The sequence below is a fragment of the Lissotriton vulgaris genome, unplaced genomic scaffold (genome assembly GCF_964263255.1).
Source record: "Lissotriton vulgaris unplaced genomic scaffold, aLisVul1.2 SCAFFOLD_495, whole genome shotgun sequence".
In the NCBI taxonomy this organism is placed as follows: domain Eukaryota; kingdom Metazoa; phylum Chordata; class Amphibia; order Caudata; family Salamandridae; genus Lissotriton; species Lissotriton vulgaris.
In genome coordinates this window covers 323,092-348,942 of record NW_028244784.1, presented here as the reverse complement: position 1 = coordinate 348,942, position 25,851 = coordinate 323,092, and positions in this window count along the sequence as shown.

Sequence of the window (25,851 nt, the reverse complement as noted above, 5' to 3'; positions counted from 1 at the left end):
CTCTCCCTGTCTCTTTATGATCGGTAAAATAGGACTTTTACAAACATTGCTCACTACCTCTTCTACCACTCCTGCCTCTACTAGTGACTGGATGATTTTGGTCAAGGCTTTCTCGCCCTCTGGTGATATATTATACTTGGGTATTTTCGGTAAGGTTGCGTCTTGTCGCATTGTCACGTGTACTGGGTTAATCATCATTCATCCTATGTCTGAATCAGCCCTAGCCCATAGATGCGAGGGTAAAGTGTCTAGTAGGGATATGTGTGTCTCAGAAATGGGATACATGTGTTGGGATGGATTATCTCTTGGGTGTAGGTGATTGTCATATAAGATGACTCGTACTCCGTCTGGCGAACATCTGATAGTTGTACAGAAATGCTTCAGTAGATCCAGACCGATAATGGCGTCTGGAGTGTTGGAGGAGAGAAGGAACGTCGTGTTGATAACATTGTTTTCAAGTTTGGAGGGGATCGGTCTGGACAAAGGGTTGGTGGAGGGTGTAGCGTTAAATCCTATTGAGGTTTTATGTGAGCAGGACAAGGGTGCCCGTGGAATTAGTCGTTTGGATAGTGCACTACGTGTTGCTCCTGTGTCTACTAAAAATGGCGACTTGTGCCCAGGACCTTTGCGGTGACATAAGGGCCTTGCTGGTCAACATAGAGCTGGACTGGATCCCTCCCTTGCCCCTGGCTATCCTATGCAAAGTCATACATATTATCATAATCTGTCTGTTGGCACTGGTTCTGTCTAGGGCAGTCAAATGCGTTCACTCTTCCTGGCCTTCCTTCGCTAGCTTCGTTCGCATACCCTCTTCCACGCCCTCTTCCTCCCTGTTCATGTGGTATTTCTCTCATCCCTCTGCCACTACTAGCTACTAATAATGCTGGGCACTGAGATTTCTAGTGCCCGTATTCTTTGCAGAATGCATATTGGTCTTGTCCTAAGTCCCAGCTGTAGTGTAGTTCCTATTTTCTCAATAGGCTCTGCGCATTGGAATAACATAAACAGCATTGTAGACGTAGGACTGAGGTCATCTAGGTCTCTACTGACTATGTTAAACTTAATTTAGGTTTGCGCCAGCTAGCTCAGAGGTCACTAGAAACTTTCTTGAATGAATAGGGAGGGCTGAACTTCCCTGACTCAGACAAGAAGGGATTCAGTTTCTGACAACCGCATAAACATGACAACTTTGCTCCCTCAGAATAAGAGTGTATCTCTAGAGTTGTGTGAAAACAATAGGCAGCTATTACACTCAGTCAACCGTGCATACTTAGTTTCACCAGAGTGCAGAGAAATAGAGAGACAGGCGTTTTCAATAAAAAGGTGTTATTTATTGAGCAGTCTTCTTTCTCATGCAAGAGAAATGAATTGCCACAATTGCAATACTTATCATAAAGTAAAGTGCGTACAGTAAAAGTAGTATTATAAAATAATACTGTAAAAGCATTGATATGGTTTCTTAGCCATATGATACTTTAAAATGGATAAAATATATACATACATAAATACATTGACTAACGTACTCAACTGGTGCTTCTAACTAAGCCTACCCCGGTGTACCTGACCTAAGCCTAATACTTGGGAAGGGATGAGTAAGTAGCAGTTTAAGTTAAGTTGGTTAAGATTGTTTTGCCAAGAATCTGCATCAAGAATTCTCTTAAAGGTTTAGTCAGCTCCGTACCTTGGTAATAGAATGTGGGAGGTCTGGTATCTCTTTCCTCAGGACTCGATATCCCAGCCACCCGCAAGAGTAGGCTGGAAACACCGGAGCTGGATTTTCTCGGCTGGAGAAAAAGACAGCGTCTCTCTCAGTGCGTCAAACGGGAGAGGCGGCTTCCGCGGGCTCTTGCATCAGCTGGGCTCTCGGGCAAGTAGATGGCCGCTCTGCTCCAAACCACTGTGTGTTTGCTTAAGGCAACTGTTAGTATATTTATACCTGAAAGGTGCCGGGTTTGACGTAAGGTTGGACATAAGACGTCACTAAGAAGTAACAGTTCTTTCTGGACTCCAGGAGTTCTTGTTCAAATCAAAACAAAAGCAGGGGGGGATTTCCCGGGCTGCTGGAGGCTTGGTTTGTTTAAAGAACGCGTTGTGCTTTCTAGGAGTCGATGGGAGTAGCCGTGCTGTGCTTTGGACTGCATGTGCTATTACTGAATATGGATCTGATTCTTATGCCTTTATCAGGATATTATTGATTATAACCTCATAATGGCATGAATCAGGAATATCGAATTAGGGTCTAGATATAAACACGACACCCACTCCACGGATTGATGTCCATCATTACTAAAAAACTAAGCAATAGTAAACATTCAACGATGCATGTGTGTTTTCCAACCCACCCCAAAATACATATTTCGCATTTGAAATGGTATATGGTAAATACACGAAAATGAGTGTTGGTACTGTACGCTTTTCAAGCAGTGTTATCATTCAGATAAATGCATATATATATATCAGCTGAATGAATTACGAAATTACACATGAAATGGCTCTGAATACAGAAAAGAAGGTCGAGACCATTCCATCACATATTTATACAAAATGCTGTATATGTGCTAGAGGCTGAGTTAAAATACTGTCTCTAGTATCCTAAAAATAGAAGCTCAGTTCTCTAAGAATAGTTCCACTTTAAACAGAGTACCATGTGCCAAAAAAAATATATATATTTTGGAAAATGGATAAAAATAATTTCGCTTTCAGGGGAAAAAAATAGTTCCAAATATTTTTGGTAGCTTTGTTTATCAAAACTGAAGGCCGAATTCAGAGTTCAGGGAACGCTGTGTGCTTTTTAAAAAAAAAATGTATTCTCGTTGCTCAGAGGAGAACATCATTTCAGACAGACTTGCACAGAATTGGTCTACCACATCTGGTGAAAGTTCGACTAAGTTCGAAAATACTGCAACTGTGCAGTTCTCTGCGTGATTGCTATCATCGATGTTTGGATCAGCAATGCTCACAGAAGGTTGTACCTGTTTGGTGCTGCTTTCCTCTCGTACCTCACCGCCACCTATTCGTAGTGGTGAAGTCTCAACGAATGCCGTCATCAGAATGGGTAGCTGCTGGGGACAACACGATGCATGAGTCGTTACAGGACCTAGCAAAGTATTGATATCCTTTGGTACTGTTGATGGTAGTGTAAGACAGACGTCCAACACGCATTCTTCTCCGCATAGCAGACATCGAAGCACAGGTAAGATGCAATTCTGCCAGATTGGTCTGAATGAAAGAAACCAGGTTGTATTCCGATCTCTTAGACGGGCCAATCCGAGGACCTTAGTGATACGGTCTCGGTACCGTATTGCTAGGATCGTTTCTTCCATCGTTGCTGGAGTCTTGTCTGTGGATTGGCTTGCCATATCGGTGCAGAAGGAGCAAAAATAAAATTCCTGCCATGAGTCCCAAGATTAAGGGTAGGCCGCCAAAGACAGAATGGACAAAATTCGGGAAGATGCCCAGAACTGTTTCAAAGGGTGCTAACAGTCCCGAAAAAACTGTCTTAAATACATGTGCGATGCCATTGGTATCAGACATGTTTAAGATTTGGCTTAGTATTTCTACGAAATTCACGGGGCAATTTGTCGATAAAAGGGAATGTATCTCTGCCGATGTCCTTGCCACTTGCAGATCATACATTTCTTTGGATGATGTTAAAGGCACAGTTGTCTGTAAAAGAATAGACTTCATTCTGCTTAAAGTATCAATTCGAATAGAAGAGATATTCAAGGAAGGCCATAACGCAGCCCCCATATCTGGATTGCTGTGTGGATACAATACTTGCATACAGCAAACGGTCCTGGAAGTTACAGTTGTCAGATAGGTTTTTCCTGGCAGCATGCCACAACAGCTGTGGTCACTTATTAAAACGTAACTGCCGTTAGAAAGTGGTCTAAAAAATGTCTCTATCCGTTTTGCAGGCGTGCCATGCAGGTGACATGAAAGGTTATTCGAAGACCCTTCGCAGGCTCCATGCAAATTAATACGCTGACACAGAAGTGTACCGCTTAGTGATTTTTTACAAGTTTTACCACTAAGGAATACCTCCTTGTTCCCTTCACTATAACATCTGTGTGTATAAGGTAAATCCCAGGTTGATTTGATGTATTCTTTACTCAACCTTTCATACTGGCCCACAGGTATATACTCTTGGCAGTATTTAAACTGGAAACTTGTTATTGGAATTCTAATTGTTCCATGTATTATCCATTCAATGACAGGTCTTTCTGACATTGTCAATGGTAATCTCTCAAGTTTTTCAATGCTCAGAATCGTATAGTCTGCTCCTTTTTGTGCCAAACTGATTTGTTTATCAGTAAGGTTAAAGATACCGAATAATGACGTTGTGTTGATTAAACACCATGGTACATAGCCTGATCGCAGATTTTGTAACGTCCAACCAAGCTGTAGAATAGAACGTAATTGGGACTGGCCATGTTGTCACATTAGTAAGTCCTGCTCTATTGTATCAAAAGCAGATGATACAATGCTGTCCAGTGAATATATTCTGGAGGACAGAGTCGTTAACCCATTGTCCACTACAGAAAGTGATTTTTCCAAATTTATACGATCAATTTCTCATATTTTTTCAGCTGTTTCAATTCGCATTACATTCCAAGCTTCGTTGTACGCAGCGTATATACTGGCCGCTATGAAAAGGTTTTGACGCTGTTTGCGTGGTCCCAATATGAAATCACGCAAGTCAGCACCGTCTTTAAGTAAAGTCAAGTGTTGCTTAATTTCAGCCAGTGTGGATTTCTCTAGCTACTCTAGGCATAGTTTCCCTACACTGTATGTTGTAACTATCCGTGAATGTTCTCTCTGGGAGTATCTTGGGTCTGGTCTGGTCATTTTGAACCCCTGTGTTTTGTTCAGGAATCTATCTTGACAGTTATTCGTGTCTGTTGGACAGATCAACCACTTTTTCCAATCAGGATGTGTTCTGTTTTGGTGTAAAATATGGGATACGTCTATCTCCACATCTGTAGTGCTGTCACTATCAGTCATGGGTTTCGGGATAGACGGTGTATTTAAGTCTTTTATTTTAGCTAGGCCAAGACAAGTAGTTTGTTGAATTGTGTCATTCAAGAATATCATTTGTTCTGGGATCATGCAGGCCCTAAATAATGCTTCTAGGCCTTGTACTTGCCAATCTTTGGAACCCCAGATCGTTTTGTTTCAATGGTGTTTTTTCAAAATTCGAAACCAAATGTAGACATTTTATCATGAAATTTTTCAGAATAAATCAATTTAGTATTGTCAACATTGTTTTCATTCCTGTCTTAGTTAACATTTTAAAATAAAACGTTTCTGGATCACTGTTATTAAACCCTGAGAAGTACTGGAATTTCTCATAAAATGTTTTCGAACTCCCTTTTGGTGGAGTTGGACAGTGTTCCCATTGGTTGTAAGATAAAACATTTCTAGGCTGAGCAGTTTTATGCAAATAGTGATCACCATAATGATTATAACAGTATAACTCTTCATAATTCGATGAACCCTGCAAGTAATCATGTTCTATAAATTTTGCTGACATTACTAAATCGGACATCATATTATTAATGTTTTCAAAATCCCAATCATCTGAGAATGTGCTTGGTGTCACAAAGTCACTTAATGAAACCTTGAACTGGTGTGGATATTTCAAGAGTCAACCGGGCCAAAAATGTCATAATCAGTTCTGTCCCATGCTACCCCACCGGGTATTGGATTGGGTGAGATGTTTACTGATGTCAGTTCTCTTTTTTCGATGTGGGAGGATGTGTGAGGCTTTAGGACCAAGTTGATGTTCTGACTTGCTGTGTCCATTGTACTATATTTTCCATCAAAGAATTTTCCCAAACATAGAACCATGATGAGCCAAAGCAGGAGAGTAAGTACACCTAACACAATCCAAACTTCAATCCTTGGTGAAATCAGATATGTTTCTTTTAGTTGGTGAAAAAGTTCAATTACTTTGTCTTTGAAAGTTTTTGTTGGAGGCGTTTCTTCATGCTCGCTTGGATCTTCAGAGAAGTCGTCAAAATTGATGAAGTAGCCAGATGCAGTTCTGTCAATTGTTGGAATTTTTCCGGATTTTCATTTGCTTTTGCATTTTTCTTTGTTTCATTAGCATTGTCAGACGCCACATCATTGTAGACTGGTGTTTCTTGACGAACTGTTGCAATTTGGGTTTCAAGAGGCACTAGTTCCATGGCATTATTGCATAGTCCTTTGTTATTCACTGCAGATTTTTCAAATGTGATTAGTCTCTCAGTATGAGCCTCTTGGATTGTAGCAAATTTCGGTATTCTGCTATTTCTTAGGAGTCCACTTGGCCTACTACTTATTATTGGCCACATGATTGTGGTTTTACCAGGTCAATGGATACAACTCTGTTCTCCTTTTTACCAGCAAGGGGCGGTAGTACAACGGATCTTGTTCCGCTGATAGTTAAGACAGGTACCGCTTTTCTGTAAGAAGGCCCAAATTCCTTCTTTACAGCGATCTTCTCTCTGATCAGATCCCCAATCTTTGGAATCCAGACAGGTCTTGCTGGGACAGGTGGTTTTTCTTCAGTGGCTGTCGGCTGTTGTTTCAACTTTATGTTACCCAGGTATTTTCTTGTTTCATTTAAATTCTGTAAAACAGCCAAACGATCTTTGATATCAAAGGATTTTTCTTCTACCACTGAAGTATGACTATCAAGATCCTGAATGAGCATTCTAGTTCCGAACAATAGTTCGTATGGAGTGAGACCTTTTAGAGAATTTCTTGGCAGATTATTAAGACTACGTTGGACACTTGTTAAATGTTTGACCCACCGATCACCCGAACCTAATACCCTCGCCGTTAGAGATTGCTTTATGTCCCGGTTTTTTCTTTTCACAACCGCATTTCCCTCAGGATGGAAGGGAGAAGAATACCGCAACGCAATGCCCATGCTGTTCATGGCCTCTTTGTAAGCTCGAGAGCTAAACGCAGGACCCTGATCAGAATGTAGCATGCCTATTGCGTATGTGCCGATAAAGATTCGCAAATCTTTTATAACAGTTCTAGCGTCAGCCGAGTGCTGGGGTCTACATTTCTAAGTGAATTAAGTCTTTATTAATTATGGGACACATTTTTCCTGCTGGATTTCTGCGCTATAGATAGCCTGATGCTATCTAATAGTGTATCTGGGCTATTGGCTGGTCCGGTTCACAACTGCGATCTCTGTTGCAGTCCTCACAATTTTTTGCAAATTTGTAGATATCTATGCTCATTCCCGGCCACCAGTACTCTGATTGTAGTTCCATCAGAGATTTCAGGATCTCTTAGTGCCTCAGACCCAATCCCATATTTGCTTCTTGTAGCAAGAAGATTCTCCGGTTCGTGTTTGGAATTACTCTTTCCCTCACTCCAGGAATTCGAGCAAACAGAACGGAGTTTGCATCAATTATGTATGTATTACTGAGTGGATAGTTGAGAGGTAAAGCTGCATAATCACCTTTTAATGTGGCTTTTACCTCCAGCACGGTTTCTCCATCTATTTGTTTTTCTGAACGCTTTTCAGTGGCTATGGAAGCCGGTTGAACCGCTTCCGCTGTGGCTGTGTTAGTCAATGAATTCCCTGCAATGTGAACGCCATCACGTCGATGACTCAGTGCGTGTATCACGTGAGTCTTTCGTAGTTCTTTCTTTAAAAGAACTACTTGTTCCCAAAGCATTTTATGCTTTATTGTGGCACCTGTGTCATCTTTGTAACCATTTTTACTCCATGTCTGCATGTCACTGTTGTAAGATTTGACGCAAAAATTTGAATCACACACTATTAGTGTGGGGAATTCACGATCGGCATTTTCAAGCGCCATCTTTAAAGATCTAATTTCAGCTCACTGAGCTGAACAGTTTCTGAGTGATTCAGTTTTGGTAATCATTGGTTTGAGTTTACCATAGTGCCAGCGACCTTTAACAATCACGCACGCTGCATTGTAGGATTTTTTCTCTATATCGTAGTGTTGTGCGAATCTGTCCATATAGATTACGCAGGTGTATTCTTCCAGAGGCAGAATTTCAGCAGGCAGAGGATATTCTCGTTCGTATTCTAGATCATCTAGTTTTTTCAGTTTCGGGTCGAAATAGGATTTCACGTCTTCTGTAGCAAAAGAATTTTCCCATTCTATCCATTTTGGATCTAAGACCACTGTAATCAGATTATGTGGACTTGTTAATGCCTCAAGGGCTGATTTTGCTGAGAAAACAGCGATTCTTCTGCCTTGGGCTAGGACTCTTTCTTTTGCTACAGCAGTTTTATCCGCTGTCAGAATTTTTTCTGTAGAGCTGTATTTCATTTCAGCTTGAGTGTACAAATGTGATTTGTAAGCTATAGGTACCGTTTCTCCCTCATTAGAGGTCAGGTATGTGAATCCGCATCGTCCTGGGATGACTCGGATTACAAGATTGCGTATGTTTTTGCGAGTTTGTAATTTTGTTTTAGTTAACATGTCTGTTTGCAATGATCTCAAAATCTCTGTGTGTTTCTGAGTCCAATTGATTTGTTTGAAATCAGATCTTATTAATTCATAGAGAGGTTTAACCCTTTCTGCATAATTTAGACTGTATGTTCTTCCGAAATTCAGGAAACCTAGTATTGATTGTAAATTCTTCGGTGTTTTTGGTGCTTGGAGTATAGCACATTTCTCTAAGAAATTGCCTGCCAGGCTTTTGCCTTCACTTGATAATTCATATCCTAAAAACAGGACAGTTAGATGGGCAATTTGTGACTTTTTAAAGTTGAATTTGTAACCCTCTGATGCGAACCCAAGTATTATGGCGTTCAATCTTTTTAAGTGAGTCTCCAGGTCATCATCTGTGAGATAGATGTCATCGACATAGGATAATGCCTCATCATCATATATTTGTAGTAACTCTGTTACCCTTGCTGAGAATAATCCTGGGCTATTCTTGAATCCCTGTAGGAGTCGGCAAAATTGTTTTTGCGATCCCATTTTTGAGAAAGCGGTCAAATACCTGCTTTCAGGTGAAATATTTGACGGAAGAATCCATTAGAGATATCTGGGGGCAGATGTATCAAGATACCATTTTGCACTTCTCAAATAGCGATTGTTAAGGAATCGCTATTTGAGAAGTGCAAAATGGTATGTATGTAGAATTTCGCTATTTATTAGCGATTCCTTAGAATTTCTTAATTGCGATTAGCAAATTCTACTTGCAATTAAGGAATAATTTCCCATTCATTTCTATGGGCCAGGAGGCCCATAGGAATGAATGTAAAATTATACTCAATTTGCGATTAGCAATTAGCTAATCGCAAATTGAGAATAATTTCAAGGGTGCAAGGGTGTCTTAAGGACACCCTGCTGCACCCCTGAATTTGATATGTGTACGCATATGGCGCACATACATGCCCTAAGGGCATGTATGAGCGTCATATGGCACCCTTAAAATTAAAATAAAGTGCTTTTTGAAAAGAATTTGCAAGTTACCACCAACTACAAGTTGATGGTAATTTGCGAATTCTTAGTCAAAAATCGCAACACTGAAATGCTTGATACATTTCAAATATTAAATCGCAATTTGCCATTTCTTAAAAGCCTTGCAATGTTAAGGAATCGCTAAATTAGCGATTCCTTAATATTGCGAGGCTTTTTGAATGATACATTCCAAATCCCGTTATTTTTGTCGCAAACGCTGCTATTTTCCGAATCGCAGCGTTTGCGACAAAAAAAACGGATGATACATCTGCCCCCTAATGTTTTATTTTTTTTGCGCACAATGTTATTCATTAGTGCTGCACTATGTGAGTTTTGTACTGCAAATGTTTTACAACAGGAGTTAAGGTGTTTATAGTCCAAAACTAGACTATAAGAATCGTCTGGCTTGGAGACAGTAAACAAAGGATTGTTCATTTGAGAGGTGCATGTTTCGATCACCCCTTGATATTCAAGTTGATCTAAGATCTCCCTGACTTGCTTTTTAGCTTCTTGTTTAACTGGGTACTGCCTTTGTGCAGTGGGCTGATTTTTTAACTGGATTTTGTGGTGAGGCGAATCCTCATCCCATCCTACATGATTTTTGTATAAAGCAGGAGCTTGAGCCGCTGCCCATTTTCTTGCCAATGTGTACTTTTCATGAATCGGAATATGATTTGAGAAGGCAGGCATAATCATTTCTTCGCCATGAGGGCACTCCTTGACAAACTCTGGTGGCCAGTCTTTCTCAGCTAACAGGATGTCATAGCCTTTAGAAAGTTTTTCCCAAAACAGACCTTTTATTTTCCTAGTTCTATCTCCCTCTATACGTAATGTTATTTCATATAGTTTATGGGGCACACTAACTCGTGTGTTTGCAGTTTCAACCTGAATGTATTCATTCGTGTCCACTGTCTCCAGAAGATTCATCAGGATCTTGAGAGCTATTGTCACTTCTGCTGCGCTGTCTAGCATTGTCTGTGCCCACTCTCCGTTTTTCAGTTGTGTCCTCAGAATTCTCGGCATGTTTAATTTTAATACTTGCTACCTTCTTTCTGGGAAATTGTAATTGTTTTACTTTGATGAGCAGGTTCCTTGTCTTTGGACTTGACGTGCTCTTCTCTGTGTTCTGACCGTCCTCTTCTTTCCGATTTCTGTGAGGAAGATCGAGAAAGATTGAGTGAGAAGGATCGAGAGGGACGTGTATCAACATCTTGATATCTGTCAGGTTTTCTTATTTTATCCCTATCTCTAAGGTTATATCTTTTTTCAGAGGGTTCCCTTTGTGGAGACTTGTCTTCTCTGCTTAGAGATCTCTCTCTCCACTGAGGAGACCTTCCTCTGGACTGGAAATGTTTTTCCCTGGGAGTGGATTGTCTATTACCATCCCAACTCTTTTTTGGAGTTTTAAATGATTTTTAATAAATTTTCAGTTAGTTAGGGTTTTACCGGTTTCCCACCCAAGCTATCTCTTCCTGGCTCTTCATAGGATTTTTCTATGATTCTGGCGAGTTCAAATGGTTGGTCTGCTATATCTGTTTCCTTTAATTTTTGGAGGTACTTTATATTGTCCCTTGCCAATTGAACTAATTCTCTATATGCCTTTGTTAATTCTTTTAGTTTAACTAGGAGTTCTTCGCTTGACATTGTTTCGATGCCTGGGTGTGTTGCGTAGCTGCATAGGACCGGCCCCGTTGCGTCTGGTCTACCTAGTGGACCGAGCCTGGTGATGTGATTATTATGTTTTAGGGCGCCAATAAACCAGAGAAGGTGCTCTTGGTAATTTAGTGGGATTTTGATCTCCTCAAAAGGAGTATATTCTCCCGGAGGTTCCTCTATTTTGTAATAGTTGAAGTCTTTTGTCACAGCGTGTGCTGCTGGAAAATGTATCCATGAATAGAATACCTCTGTCTGCCGATATTCATGTGCCCCTACCACGAATATGCCTGTACCACCTCTTGGTGTCAGTCCATTTTCAATAAGTTTAAGAGTTATAGTTCTTCTTATATTGACCGGAATGATTATAACACTCGGGTCATGTTCTTGGAGGGCTGTGTCTTCCTCTAAGAGTCGAGCTGCTAAGGCTTCTCTTTCTGTTTCTTCGTCACTTTCTGGCATTTTAATGACTGAAAGTTTTTTGTTGCAGATCGAGTGTCAAGGAAACAAAGATTAGGTGCACAATATTTTGGAACACTGTATCCTTCAACGTTGATAAAACCAAAAACTAATACATAGGAATCTCTTCCTACTAAGTTCCGGCGGATATTAACCTTTTACCCACTCCAGACGTCTATTGGAGTTTTTATGGGAAAAGGGTTCTGTGTGAAAAAGCACGACTGAGTTACTCTAGTGTCTTGCGTTAGATTATCGCCTTACCAAACGTTGGGTACCATGTAGTGTAGTTCCTATTTTCTCAATAGGCTCTGCGCATTGGAATAACATAAACAACAGTGTAGACGTAGGACTGAGGTCATCTAGGTCTCTACTGACTATGTTAAACTTAATTTAGGTTTGCGCCAGCTAGCTCAGAGGTCACTAGAAACTTTCTTGAATGAATAGGGAGGGGTGAACTTCCCTGACTCAGACAAGAAGGGATTCAGTTTCTGACAACCGCATAAACATGACAACTTTGCTCCCTCAGAATAAGAGTGTATCTCTAGAGTTGTGTGAAAACAATAGGCAGCTATTTCACTCAGTCAACCGTGCATACTTAGTTTCACCAGAGTGCAGAGAAATAGAGAGACGGGCGTTTTCAATAAAAAGGTGTTATTTATTGAGCAGTCTTCTTTCTCATGCAAGAGAAATTAATTGCCACAATTGCAATACTTATCATAAAGTAAAGTGCGTACACTTAAAAGTAGTATTATGAAATACTACTGTAAAAGCATTGATATGGTTTCTTAGCCATATGATACTTTAAAATGGATAAAATATATACATACATAAATACATTATTATTATTATTATTATTATAAATTTTTATAGAGCGTGTAGTCACCCGGAGGTATCCCAGCGCTAAGATCCCTACCTCTACAGGTCAGTGGGCCAAAATAAGGAAGGGGGGGAGTGGGAGGGGAAGGGGGAACAGGAGTTCGGGGTTCCGGACGAGCACGTTTTTTTAGGGAAAAAGGTGGGTTTTCAACTGCTTCCTGAAGCATAGATAATTTGGTTTGATTCTCAGGTCGCGGGGGAGTGAATTCCAGAGGCGTGCGGGGTGAACTGCAAAACGTCTTCCGCCTGAACGTGCCTTCTTAAATCTGGGAATGATGATGAGATTCTCCTTGTCCGAACGGAGGGATCTTGAGGATTTATAGGGTCTGATAAATTTTCTGAGAATAGGGGGGCCTTGATTTTGTAGCAGTTTGTGGGCTAGGCACAGGGCCTTAAATTTGACCCGCTCCCTTATTGGAAGCCAGTGAAGGAGCTTCAGTGCTGGTTTGGCCGAGGCTCTAGCAGGAGTGTTAGTAAGAATCCGGGCAGCGACGTTCTGAATTCTCTGAAGCTTGTTCATCGTTGCCTCGGGGGCGCCCAGGTAAATAACATTGCTATAATCAAGCCTAGAGAGTATCAGGCCTTGAATTAGCAGTTTTTGCGAGTTGGGGGGCAAGAGGGGCAGGATCTTTCTCAATGATTTCAAGAGCCCAAAGCACGTCCCGGCTACTTTTTTTGCTTGCGCGGTGAACGAAAGGTCTATATCGAGCCACACGCCCAAGCTTTTTACTTCTTGTTTTGGGTCAGGGGGGACCCAAACATACTGGCCAGATGTTCTGGGAGAGTGTGAGTCCTTTCTGACCAAGGAGGAGAACGTCGGTCTTTGCTCCGTTCAGTTTTAAGGCTGAACTGTTCATCCAGCATTGAATCTGCATAAGGCAGTTAAATAAGTCTGCTGGTTGTTGGCTGGGATGGGACAATGACACAACTAATTGTGTGTCATCAGCATAGCTGACGACGCTCACTCCGAACGGGGTGATAACCTCCTCCAATGGGGACATGTAGATATTAAATAATGTGGGGCTCAGGGAGGATCCCTGAGGCACGCCACATTGGAGGGGAGTTTCGGAGGAGCAGGTGTTGTTCTCCCAGATCTGAAAGGAGCGCTGGGCCTGAAAGGATGAAAGCCAGGATAGGGCGGAGCCTTCCACACCGACTCTCTTAAGCCGTTTAATGAGAAGTTGGTGGTTGACGGTATCGAAGGCCGCACTCAGGTCGAGGAGGATCACTGCCACTGATCTTCCTTCGTCTAAGAGTGCTCTGGCCTCCTCTACCGCTGCCAGGAGGGCGATGTCCGTGCCCTGCCCTGGACGAAAACCTGTCTGTGAGCTTTTTAGCCTGTTGTTGTCCTCCAGAAACTGTGAAAGTTTCTTGTTAGCCAGTTTTTCAGCAATCTTGCTGATCCCTGGGAGAAGAGAGATTGGCCTAAAATTGGCCAGGTTCTCGGGATCCAGGGAAGGTTTCTTCAGTAATGCTTTAACAACTGCCGCCTTCCAGCTCGGGGGCACGACTCCCTGTTGGAATGAGGCTTTGATCAGGTGGGTAAGGGGAGGAACAATAATGGAAGCTACTTCCTTGAGGGTCCGAAGCGGGGCGGGGTCCCTGGGAGATCCGCTTTTAATGGAATTTAGCGTATTTCCCACTTCTTCGATGGTTACTTGTCCCCAAGAGGAGAGGCGAATGGATGTCGGAGTATTCGGGGGATCGTTTTCCTCGCACGGACTAGTAGGGGGGATTGAATCAAGGATTTTTTGTATCTTTTCTTGGAAGAAGCTAGCCAACTGATGGCATTTTTCCTGATCAGCCTTGGGGTCTGGGGGATTTCTCGGTCCAGGATCTGGGGTCTTCAGAAGTTCTTTTAAAATGACGAAAGATTCTTTACTCGAACATACTGCTTTTTCTATTCTTTCCTGGAAGAATACACTTTTTGTCTTACGAATGGATGTTTTGTAAGTTAAAAGGGAAGTAGAATAAGCGTCTTTATTTGCTTTAGACTTATCCTTCCTCCAGGAGCGTTCCGTTCTCTTGCATTCCTGGCGCAGGGCTTTGAGCTCTGGGGTATACCACAGAGCAGAAGACACTCTTTTGGTATGTTTAAGAGTGGCAGTTTTAGGGAGGAGTTTGTCTAGCGAAGATGTAATCCAAGAATTAAACTGTTTATCGGCCGTACCAGGCTCGGTAGAGAGCTCAGGGATGGAGTTTGAGAGAGTGGTGGCCCATTCAGTAAATACAAGTTTGTGCCACCGTCTATCAGTGACCTGGATTTTCATGGTTTGAGGGGTCATAGTGGGTGCATCCCAAGAAATAGGGACTAGGAAATCATCGGTCCATGGCAAAGTCAGGGGTGAACTGGTGGTGATATTAGCAACATTGGTGAGGACGGGATCTAGTAAGTGTCCCTTATCATGGGTGGGCTCGTTGTTGACCAACCGGATATTGAATGACAACAAGTCCAGAAGAAGATCAGAGGCTATCCGGTCAGTAGGGTCCATGAAGTGCAGATTAAGATCACCTACGATAAGAAAGTTAGAAGCAGAGGAAGCTAATTGTGAAACCGATTCGGTAACGGCATTGAGGAATTTCCCAGGAGCACCTGGAGGGCGATAAATCAGTAGTCCCGAAAGGGAGTGGGCCGGGGAGGTTCAAATGGAAAATTGGCAACTTTCACAGTCTTCAATGTGAGCGTTGGAGGTTCTACAAATAAGATGTTCTCTGTAGATTATGGCTAACCCCCCTCCTCTCCCTCTGGGTCTATGTAGGGCTTGACAAAGATAGCCTGGGGGAGGGCAATGATAATGTCTGAGTCAGAACTGTCAGATAGCCACGTTTCAGTAAGAAACAGTGCATCTAAATCATGATCTTGTATTAACAGGTTGGTTTCATGTGCATGCTTAGGAAGGGAGCGGCAGTTAAGAAGACCTATCTTAAGTCCGGGTTTGGCTGAGGTCTGGGTGGTTGGGTTGCAACGCATACAGTTAGAGAAAGGTTTACCTTCAATGTGCGTGTGGTGACAGGTCAGATTTTTTTCCGGTTGGAGAGCACGGAGCATGTCTCCTGAGTACACCAAGCGATCAGGAGGAAATTCCGACAGAGTCCCTGGGCCTGGGTCCGGTCGGGCCCGGACGGGCCCAGACGGGCTTGCCTTAGGCGCGCCCGCTGCGCCCGTCCGCTGCACGTACGTGGAATGCACATGTTTAAGTAGGCAAAAGGGGTGTGGCCTCGAGCGAGTGGGCGTGGCCACAGGACCGGCTCACTCGCTGCTAACGGCGATGATCTGGGCGTTCCCACTGCAGCGTTAGCTCTGCTGCGTGGTGCTAGGAAGAGCGAAAATTAGCCCACAGAAGATCGGTCAGGTAGGACAGGGAAGTAAACAATGACAAAGTATTGCACACAAAGTCTTTAAAATCAGCGTAGTTACAAGTTTTAAAAGCGCTCCCGGCTGTGCCTCAGGAGTAGTGATCTAGCCAGAGCTCGTTCTCAGCTCTGTTTAAGTAGGCAAAAGGGGCGTGGCCTCGGGCGAGTGGGCGTGGCCACAGGACCGGCTCACTTGCTGCTAACGGCGATGATCTGGGCGTTCCCACTGCAGCGTTAGCTCTGCTGCGTGGTGCTAGGAAGAGCGAAAATTAGCCCACAGAAGATCGGTCAGGTAGGACAGGGAAGTAAACAATGACAAAGTATTGCACACAAAGTCTTTAAAATCAGCGTAGTTACAAGTTTTAAAAGCGCTCCCGGCTGTGCCTCAGGAGTAGTGATCTAGCCAGAGCTCGTTCTCAGCTCTGTTTAAGTAGGCAAAAGGGGCGTGGCCTCGAGCGAGTGGGCGTGGCCACAGGACGGGCTCACTCGCTGCTAACGGCGATGATCTGGGCGTTCCCACTGCAACGTTAGCTCTGCTGCGCGGTGCTAGGAAGAGCGAAAATTAGCCCACAGAAGATCGGTCAGGTAGGACAGGGAAGTAAACAATGACAAAGTATTGCACACAAAGTCTTTAAAATCAGCGTAGTTACAAGTTTTAAAAGCGCTCCCGGCTGTGCCTCAGGAGTAGTGATCTAGCCAGAGCTCGTTCTCAGCTCTGTTTAAGTAGGCAAAAGGGGCGTGGCCTCGAGCGAGTGGGTGTGGCCACAGGACCGGCTCACTCGCTGCTAACGGCGATGATCTGGGCGTTCCCACTGCAGCGTTAGCTCTGCTGCGTGGTGCTAGGAAGAGCGAAAATTAGCCCACAGAAGAGAGCGAAAATTAGCCCACAGACATTGACTAACGTACTCAACTTGTGCTTCTAACTAAGCCTACCCCGGTGTACCTGACCTAAACCTAATACTTGGGAAGGGATGAGTAAGTAACAGTTTAAGTTAAGTTGGTTAAGATTGTTTTGCCAAGAATCTGCATCAAGAATTCTCTTAAGGGTTTAGTCAGCTCCGTACCTTGGTAATAGAATGTGGGAGGTCTGGTATCTCTTTCCTCAGGACTCGATATCCCAGCCACCCGCAAGAGTAGGCTGGAAACACCGGAGCTGGATTTTCTCAGCTGGAGAAAAAGACAGCGTCTCTCTCAGTGCATCAAACGGGAGGGGCGTCTTCCGTGGGCTCTCGCATCAGCTGGGCTCTCGGGCAAGTAGATGGTCGCTCTGCTCCAATCCACTGTGTGTTTGCTTAAGGCAACTGTTAGTATATTTATACCTGAAAAGTGCCGGGTTTGACGTAAGGTTGGACATAAGACGTCACTAAGAACTAACAGTTCTTTCTGGACTCCAGGAGTTCTTGTTCAAATCAAAACAAAAGCAAGGGGGGATTTCCCGGGCTGCTGGAGGCTTGGTTTGTTTAAAGAACGCATTGTGCTTTCTAGGAGTCGATGGGAGTAGCCGTGCTGTGCTTTGGACTGCATGGGCTATTACTGAATATGGATCTTATTCTTATGCCTTTATCAGGATATTATTGATTATAACCTCATAAGGGCATGAATCGGGAATATCGAATTAGGGTCCTAGATATAAACAAGACACAGCGTCGTACATATGGTGTCACTGAGTCATTTCTAGAAAGCTGCACTCTAGGGACATTTGTTGGTATCCTCCTTTATACGGTTCCCGTCCTGTATTCACCCCTTGGAGTTGGGCTATCATTACTCTTTCCTTCAAATCTTTCTTTTTCTTTTCTGTGGCTCTGTCATTCTCTTTTTTCTGATGCTCATAATACTGGGCCATTTGGAGAATAGCCGCTGGCTTAGTGGCTGCCCAACTACTTTTGCTAGTCTGTAATTTCTGGGATACCTCCTGTAGTAATCCTTTGACGTAATTCTGCACGAATAAGTGGTGTTCGGTCGAAGTGGACATGTCCTGTCCACTGTAGTCGGAGAACACTGTTTCGAATCTCGAGAAATACTCGGAGACATCCCCCTGTGATTTCTGGCGGCAATCTGTCACTATGGACCAGTCTATCTTTTTCTCTGGTATCAATGTTTTTACTTTCTGCACTATTTTATCGGAGAGGTCCAATATAGCTTTAACTGGTTTTTGGCCAGAATTCCGCTGCTTGTCTAATGTGTTGAGTTGTTCCCAGGTATGACCGAACAATTCTGTGTGGTTTATCTTCCTGATCTGCTTCCACACATCGGCCAGCAAACATAACCCGAAGAACAAGTCAATGTCGGCAAGTGTCATTATCGTGGACCCCAAAGCGGTTCTTAGTTCGGTGTAAAAGGCAGTGGGATTCTTCCGTAAATCTGGAAGAGATTTACGGAATGTCAGGATGTCCTGTCTGTCCCATGGCTGATACACCCAATTGTACTCTACCCTCCCTTTAGCGTCTTGGTGATTTATGTCATCATGAGTCCCTTGTCCTCTAGGGGGGACCCAATATGGGGCAGCCTCTTTTATCGGCATCATGTTATCTAGCTTCTCTATTGGGGGAGTCACTGTCTTCGATGCTCTGTCTGCATCTATTTATTTATTTTATTTGTTTATTGCATTTATATGGCGCAACAGCTACCCTGAGGGTTTCCCGGCGCCTTGGATCTATGTTACACATGGAAAGAGAGGGAAAAGCACTATTGATTAAACAGCCATGATTTGATTCCCTTCCGGAACCGAAGGTAACATGTTTCCAGGCGTAAAAAGAGCGGAAGTGAATTCCACAGTGCAGGGGCCAGATGGGCAAATGAGCGACCTCCCATTCGAGCCCGGTAGACCCTGGGAACTGTGAATTTTGCCTGGTTCATGGAGCGCAGATTACGAGAGGGTATATATTTCTGGGCAATCTTGCATAGATATACAGGCGCTTCTCCAGAACTAATCTTAAACATGTAGCATAGTGCCTTAAATTTAACTCTGCTGGAAATCTTCAACCAGTGTAGCTTCTTAAGGTGATCTGTCATGCTTGTACGGCCTGAGAGATTGAGGAGCAGTCGTGCCGCAGAGTCCTGGACCACCTGAAGCCGGTTCAGGATGCTTTTTGTGACACCCAGATAAAGCACATTGCCATAGTCTAATCTCGAGCTAACTAATGCCTGTAGTACTGTTCTCTGTGCATCGTCTGGTAGTTGCCATAACATTTTTCTCAGCCTGCCCTTGTTCTACGAGGTGGCAGAATACTTCTAACGTGGACAAGAAGAGTTCTTCTACCTCGCTGTCGTTCTCGTCTCCTATGTCGACTTTTCTTTAAAGAGCCATTAGCCTCCCTGGTCCTACATCCTGATACTTGTCTTCATAGGCTGTAAGTGCTTAGTAGCAGAAGCGCACAATGAAGATTTGCTTGTGGCTAGTGTCATAAGAATTGCATATGTCAGTCACATACTCTTTTGTTTCTCTCCTATTCACAAGGGTTTTGACTATCTTATCAATGTTTGTCCGCTCGTGTGTACTTAATCGCGGAACCCGGGGTAACCCTTTTTCTATTGGTCCCATTATCACTAATGCGTTCGTTGATGAGGCACTTGGTGTAAGTGGCTCGATTGGAGCGGAAACGATCGTGGCGTCTCCGCTGGTACCTTGCTGTTCTTGTTGCTGTACTACGGAAGGATTAGGGGCATAAGGAGGTGGCATGTAGATAATCCGGGGACCCAGTAAGAGGTCATCGTTTATTCTTTGTTTAGCCGATAACTCTGGGTACAGAGTTGAAGGCATTCTAACAGGGCACTGGCCCGATATTTTCGCTTCTTGTTCACTTTTATCGTTCTCTCTTTCTTTGATATCATCTTCTAACTTTTTACAGTTCTGGTAAGCAGATTTTCGTATTTCCTTATCCTCCCTGGCTTCATCTCTTTTCTTTCGTTGCATTGCTATTTTTCGCCATAGGCCAAAGTTGTCGAGCATGGCTTGCGTAATTTTCTTTTTAAAGAGCGCTATTTCTAAGATTTCTATTTTAGCGAGATCGAAAGATCCCGTCAGTGGCCACTGATTTACCCGGTCCTTTCTAGTATATTTGTGCCATAGTTTGCTATAAGCAACGATAGCTACTCCATATTTGACATACATGTCCTTGTTAGGGGTGCCTTCCGGCGGTGCTGGATGACTGACCTCTAACAAACGGTCCGGCCCAAAACAATCAAACAATTTTGAGAAGACAGGCATGACGTACAAGCGGTCAAAATAAATATCTCAATAGGTCGTGGACAAAGGTCCACACTACCTGTCCTTCGCTGCCTGCAAAGAGGGAATATTCCTATTCTATGTCGTTTGCAAGCAGAGAATGTCTCAATTACTACCAATAACTTCAAAGAGCAAACAATTTCAATATAATCAGACAATCAGTTTTGTCGTATATCACGACCTTACCCGGACCGTTATGGACAGTTTCTTCGTTGTCCCCTTCCAGCACCCGTTTGTCCTCTCACTCCAAAAATGCGGCATTCCTGTAAGGTCCCAGTCAGGACCGCAGGTCACTCGAGAGAGGTCCATTCGGAACCAGTGAAGTTCAGTTGATCGGCCGCCAGACGAGGGTCTCTTTCAGGCAGGTGCACTTCCCGATCGTTTAGATGTTCACTCCGTCGTTAGGACCTCTCTCACCGGACCCACATGTCACTGATGGGCCCGACGTTGGGGCGCCAATTGATGAAAAGCAGCAAGACTCCCAAGACTTTCGTTGCTGCTTGGTGCAAACCACTTCTAATTCACCTTAAGATTAGCAATCAAAATAACGAGGCAGGCGCTGGGAGTTGGAAGGCGAACGACAAGTTTATTGCTCTAGACGAGAGTACATCACTTCGGACACCGGGGCTATCGTCAGGAGGTGCTCTAACAACTTCTCCGCTGCTCAGTTCTTTTATACACATTTCAGTCAGTTTATTGGTGGTCAAACATCCTTGGAATTCCTGCCTCCAGCAGGTTCCCACACAGACCCAGCAGCTGTCGTCCCCCCTCCCAAATCTAACAGATGCTTGGTATCTTGCAGCTGGATATTCCGACAGGATCTAAAAATATGTGGGATCGGTCAGATCTGAGGGTTCATGCTATTGATTAAATCGGACTTCTTTGTTTGTGCTACAAGTACTGCCGTGTGGGGGCAATAAACTATGTCTGCAGGGGTCGGTTAGTGCCTGAGACTGGATTGAGCAGCCAGGTGCGGTCAGGGAGGTTATCAGGAGGCCTTGCTCATGTGCAGAGGATAAAAGGACAAATGGGTTTAGGGTGGGAAGTGGCTCCGGGGCTTTGTCACGAGGACACGGTTTTATAACCCCAGTATGTTTGGTCATGCTTAGTCAGGGTGAATCATAGGTGACTAGCAGTGAATGAAATGGCTGCGATATCTAAAATGGTTGCTGCTTACGCGCTCGCAGAGGCCTTCGCTAAGCAAGATGGCGCCGGCAATGTTCATATTTGTCATTATATATTTTACAAGGTAGCCTTGTTTTCAGCAGCATTCTCTGTGGTTTTTTATGGGGTATTTAGAGTGGATGAGTTAGTTGGGAAGTCTAAATCCAATATATTGGGTGGTCTGCAATTGTTGGACACCAAAGTACATCTAGACCATGAGTGCCCGCAAACATTTTCCAAGGGACCACAAAGCTTGGTCTGTGAAGTGACCGAGAGCAGCATGGATGCCAGCAGGGTGGCAGTCTTGGGGTGGCGGCGGTTGTGTGGTTATAGAGGAAGCAAAGCATGTACATCTAGTGGCTAAATTGCACAATCTGAAAACATAAAACTTGGGATTAATTGCAGCTTCCCCACTTTACCAAATTGTGTGATCCTATGCAATTTTTTTATTTCACTTTCCCTCCTTTTTCTTCATTATCACATATAAGAAGACCTCGAAAATTCATGACATCAGTATGAGGCTGTACAAAACCTTTTCTTGTGTGATTGATTTAAGAAACAATAATGTTTTTCATGTATAATAGGAACCCAGGACACCCTATGAGTGCACATAACAACTGACTTGCCTCTTAGTTCACCATTGGCAATGTTGTCAGTGTGTGGGGAAGAACAAATGTTTCTAAATTAATGCTTGAAACCTATCACTTTAAAAAAAAAATAATTCTCAATGCACTAATATCATCTGATGTACTAAGGTGAAATGGTTTTGCATGTTAATGAAATACACTTTTTGGAATTTGAAGAGACCTTATCATATTTTTGCACTTTTGCTGCAAGATGGCTTTGAAAATGAAGATGTGTCTAAAGTGAAGTGGTACTGGACAACGTAGTGCCTTCCTTTCTTTATCACCTTCGATGCTCATGACGAGCTCAGCTCGTCATGAACAATGGGAATAAATAATGTTCAGCACAGGAGGGGAATACCATCAGCATTGATGGTGTTAACTTCAATTCACCTTTAAACCAGATTTAAAGGTTCGGGCAATCAGTAAGGCCCTGTTGGGTGAGTTTGCCTGGTTGGGTAAGACCTTTCCTGGGGCGGGGATCTCTTGGTCACATATGATCCTGCAATGCAATTGGGGGTCTAACGTGAGATCAAGGGCTTTGAATGTATCAGTCAGGCACCTCAACGCAGAGATGGCCAAGTTGTGCCCAGGACGGGGTTGACTTTGGAACTCATCTCGCAAGTTGCTCAAGAGGGATAAAATGTTTCACAGAGATGTTGTTTACTTGTTGGACTCTGATATGGACTTGTTTATTGATGGCATCAGGGACTTTACTCAGGAATTATTCCTTGGTTGGGAGGGCAAAGGACTGGTTGGCCCTGGTCACCCTTGTGGCTGAAAAGTGAACACCAAGATCTCTATACAACAGCAAGGGGAGTCCTCCAACGCAGTTCGTAGGGCAGCACTGTGGGGGGAAAAAGCAAGCTGAACTCCCAAAGAGAATGTTCACACCCAAAGAGAATGCTCACACAAGTTTGGGGCAAGGGCGCACAGTTAGTCAGCGTAGGGCATGGGACTCCAGCCCCTGGTCACACTCTCCAGACCCGCAGACAGCCTGGTGTTGGAGGGGCGGGCCCCAAGGATCAGAGGACTGGGGACTGCCCCTCAAGGACCCAGGTGGGATACACCTGTGCGGATCTCCCTGGGTTGAAGGTTGACTGGACCTTAGTGCCAGGTGGGTAAGAAATGGGAGGCTTCAATATGACTGTTTGACTTAATTGAATCTCGCTGGTAGATTGCAAATGTTTTGGAACCCTATGTGCATACCACTACAAATTTAACATGTTTTCTTTCCAATATCTTTTAGATGTGTACTACTAGTAGTAGTAGTAGTAGTAGTAGTAGTAGTGGTAAAATACTTTATGGCATTAATCACTTGATTACAATAATAGAGAAAAAAGCAGGCATTAAAATAGAATAAAAGATCACATAATTTCCATGCGTGGTATCCTACAAAAACATGCATAGATCATGATACCTGTTTTTGCATCTATATACATATCCATTAATTAAAAACCAGCTAAGCATTTATTTTTTTATAGGCTTGTTCTAAAAACTGAACTATCCTTCTAATTGCACTTTCCCCTGTGAGCCTAAAACAATAGCGTACAGCAGCCGCGGCCAGTGGAAGGAGTTTGGTGGGGCAGGGAGGCAGTGCGGGGGAGGAGCATAGTGGGGGGTGGTAAACAACGGAATATGGATAATTGGAGGTAAGTAAACAATTTAATAAAAAAAACGAGTTTCGTAGCGTGCTCTGCATTGCATTTTGCGATGCAGGATGCGCTACGAAATTAGTTTTTGAATGTTTTTGACCTCTTAATGTCAGAAATATGATGCGGTCATCACCAGGACAGGAGACATTTTGGATGCAAAAAGCTTTATCATCTAATAAGATACAAGGAACGAATAAAGGGAGATCATTTGAGCATCGAGTTGTATTACACTAGATGTACGTTGTAACTACTCGATTATTTGTAGCGTGTCCAAATTACTAGTAAATTGTCATTGGCAAAGGGGGCACAGGCCACCAGAGCGGCCCTCCAATATCCACAGCTGGAGCACAGCAACACCTTATTGCCCTGGGCAGGTACACCCTACACCACTAATGCCACCACCAGCGCAGCACCTCTCCTCACACTCACCAGACCAATTCACACCGTGCATTTTACAATACAGCGATGTATCTCCGCAGGGTCATTTTAAATATTTGAAATAGTGCACTTATTATTTGCAGCTTTAAGAGGCCCAAAGCTTTGGGCAGTGATGGGCACGACGGGCATGGGGGGGGCAGAGAAAGACATTCTGAATTAGGGACATGGAGGGAGGTGGAAGAGGAAAGATAGAGAGAATACAGAGGGAAAGAGGAGCAGGGAAGCGTAAAGAGAGAACGAGAAATTGTAAAAGAAAGGTGGAGACGGTGGAAAAGACACGACTACCAGAGAGAGAATACAAGAAATAAGAGGGAGAAGCCAGGTGGAAAATAGAAAGAAGAAAAAGAGAAGAAAGAGGTTGAGGCTTAGAGAGAGACAGAGAGAGGCGAGGGCAAAGGGGCGAGGAAGATTGGGAGAAAGAAAGTTGAGAACAGAGACAGTAGAATGGGAGGGGAGAAATGGAGAGAGAGGGCGAGACCAAGTGAGCGAGAGCGATTGAGATAGGAAGATTTGTTATAGAGAGGGTTGGGGTAAGAGAAATGTGAACGTTGTGAAATGTTGAATTAGAGAGCCAATGAGATATATAAACATGAAGGAGAGTGAGGAGAGAATGACTGATATAAAGAAAGGCGAAATAATTGAAGATGAAAGAAAACATGGATTGGAGAAAGGAGGGGGGTAGAGAGAGACTTTCTCCTGTGGTATGAAGCTATGGTCCAAAGGCTGGGAGACTCCCCCGGCAGGTCACAGCCGGGGTCACTGGTTTCCCAGTCCTCCCCCGTGCAGCTGGGCAGGGGTCGTTTGAGGAGGCCCTGAGAGGTGACGTACGAGCCCCTAAGTAGTGCTGGGAGTCCGCGAGCAGTGTGAGGGTTTCCTAATTGAGACAGGGCGCGTCTTATCATGAACTGCGATCTGATTACAGCTTCCCCGAGACTTCCCTCGTTTCCTACGAGCTGTGGGATGCGTGTGCCCCCTCCGCCCCCCGGTGCTCCATCTACTGCAGTGAAGCAGGAAACTGGCCGCAGTGCCAGCACCCTGGCCAATGAATACACACAAGGCCGCGGCGGTTCACTCTTCATTCATTCGTGCATTCATTCACGTGTCTATTCGCTTTGCGCGGACCGAGCAGCCCCACTGGCCTCTTCTGGACGATCCTGCAAAAGCAGCTAAGTTCTATGGAATAACCAGGGCATTAATGGCGCGAGTGTACCGGATGCAGTTAGAACGCTGGGGTTCAGGCCTGTGCCACACACGGCTAAGGGGGGGACCAACAGCAGCCACAGAATACGACCTGGTCCCGCCAATACAACAGACACCACGCGCAGCGACTCCCTCTAGCGCCAAGATGCGTTTGGGTCATTTTCGTCCCTGTGGTTTTGTAATAGTACTTTCATTTACCAGGACACATGTCCACTCACATGGCCTTAAACGTGGTTTATCGGTTTCCTTAAATAGAATCACATGAAACATTTTAGCGCCTTGATTGGCGCGGTCCAGCAGAGCTTTCTTTCTCTGCAGCAGAAAATCATGTTTGCACCTACAGACAGTTGCTTTAAGAAGGACAGTCGGCGCCACTTTCAGTGCTGGGTGGGCCAAAGACCCCTAAAACGCGCTCCCAGCATTCGGGGAAGGGGTGCGAGGGGCGTAACTTGTGGCCAAATTGTCTGGCTGTGTAAGCACAAGCAGTGAACTTAACTCCGCTTTGGACACATTTCGGCTATTTTTGGAAGTCGGTGTATATCCATCTGCCTTGGGCCCATTGACTTTTAGAAACGCTATTCAAGGAGACTTGGTTGCCCTACTGAGGGCAGAAGCTGAGGCCCTGCCCACCCTCTGACCTCTCACATTAATGCATCTGTCGTGATGCCATGTAAGGGGGTGGCGGCATACACTGAAGGGTTTGCTTGAGGAGCAGAGAGGTTTGCCGGCAAACCTGCAACTGGGGCCGGGAT